This window comes from Solanum tuberosum, unplaced genomic scaffold (genome assembly GCF_000226075.1).
Source record: "Solanum tuberosum cultivar DM 1-3 516 R44 unplaced genomic scaffold, SolTub_3.0 scf00113, whole genome shotgun sequence".
Classification (NCBI taxonomy): Eukaryota; Viridiplantae; Streptophyta; class Magnoliopsida; order Solanales; family Solanaceae; genus Solanum; species Solanum tuberosum.
In genome coordinates this window covers 585,361-587,291 of record NW_006239039.1, presented here as the reverse complement: position 1 = coordinate 587,291, position 1,931 = coordinate 585,361, and positions in this window count along the sequence as shown.

The following is a 1,931-nucleotide window of genomic DNA, read 5'->3' as shown; positions in this document are numbered from 1 at the left end:
AGATGTTTGGAGCTAAAACGAATTAAAGATGGAAGGTTGAAGAAGGAAATCAAGCAAGCAGCTTAATAGATTAAATTGAATAAAATAATATATTTATGTATATAAGGAAAGGCGGCTGCAATTGGAAATTTTCAATTTACCTATACTGTACACGTCTCACAATTGAAGGCTACAACAGCAAAAGAAAATTGACGCGGACAGCTTCACCGAAAATAAAAAGGAATTCAATTCCTTTTGGTTTTGGATTCCTAATTTAATTTGGACTCAATTATTTTATTTAGGGTTTCCTACATCTATAAATAGGGGATGGAAATAATTATTTGGGGAGAACCAAGATACAAGACACAATATAAATTTTCTTCTAGCTTAGGAACTTTGGAAGAGGTGCCGTGAAGGCCGGAGAATTGTGGTTTATTCTTTCTTCTCTTTTATTATTTATTTGTATTCGTGATTAATAAAAGATAGTTTAGCTATTGTTCTTAACATTTTATAATTAACACAAGCATATTTATTTTAATAAATTTTGATTGTGTTCTTGAGATAATGAGTAGCTAACTTTCATAACTAGGGTTGTGGGAACCATAAGCGATTAACAAAGTATGAATAATAACTAAGTAATTTTTGAATAGTGTTGAAGCATGCATTGATAGTTCTTTCGTCTAGAAGTCTTTTTAACGGTGGTCAACGTTAGAACTCGTCTTGTTGCTACTTGTCGGACCAAGGAGGTAATCAATAAGAAAACAATTATCAACATAGATTTATTGTGATACTATCTAATAGGCTAGTGTCGATTGGTGCAAAGTAATAACTAAGCCAAACATCGATTATGATGTCTAATATGAGGTAAAGGTAAGGGTTAGTAAATTATACACACGTAGCCGGAGAAAGGTGAGGGATAAATTCTCTAGATGCCGGATCAAGGATTTAGATATACCTAACTTATCACTTTGCATGTAATACACTAGAAAAGGATTACTATTATTAGGATTACTGCTTTATGAGCTTATGGGGAACACATTCCTAATTACTTTTAATAATCTGAATATAAATAAATACTTAGTTCAAAGTTATCTTTTTATTGTTTTTATTTTATATCAATTTAAATCCCCTCATTTTTATATAACGACTATTGAGTTAAATATTTGTTATTGACAATATTCTTTCATATTCTCTGTGGGATCGACCCCGACTCATAGTTGGGTAAATATATTGCATACGATTGTTTATATTTCTTTTCAAGAAGTATATTTGAACGTTATCAAATAATGGCGGCGCTGCCAGGGAATGTGGCTTAGAAATTGTCTTTAGTATTTATTTTGACTTGTAGTCTTTTTTCTTTTTTTTTTATTAGTTTTAATTTACTTTTCTTTATTATATGTTTACTCTTCTTGAGATGTCATCTGAGAAAGTATGTAGTGTTAACTGTTCTTGCAATTTTGTACTTCTGATATTATGAATTTTTATAAGCTAATTTTTTCTCAACAAAATAAGTTGTGTGGGGACATAGTAGATTTGTTAATACTTTGCTATAAATCAATATTTAAGTGCATAGGTGATGAAGAAACCTATTATTGGCGTCTCGAGAAAGTAGATTTTGAGTTGAGTGAAAAGATTAAATCATATGACATACAACAATTTAGTAATAGGATGGTTGAGGAAGAAAAAATACTTATAAGTCAACTTGAAGAGCTAGAAGTTGAAGGCCAATTGCTTGATCATACTTTTATTGATGTTGTCATTGTTGAGAAGAGTACACTAGAGTTATATAATGAAGTAGATAATATTATTTTTAAAAACTCTAGTATGTGTAAATATGAGGGTGTAAATAATAATACAATTCATAAGTTAGGGCGCACTAGACCTCATTCCTATCATTTTTCCACATTATATTTAGATGATGAGAAATTAATCGAGTCATCTGAGCCTATAGA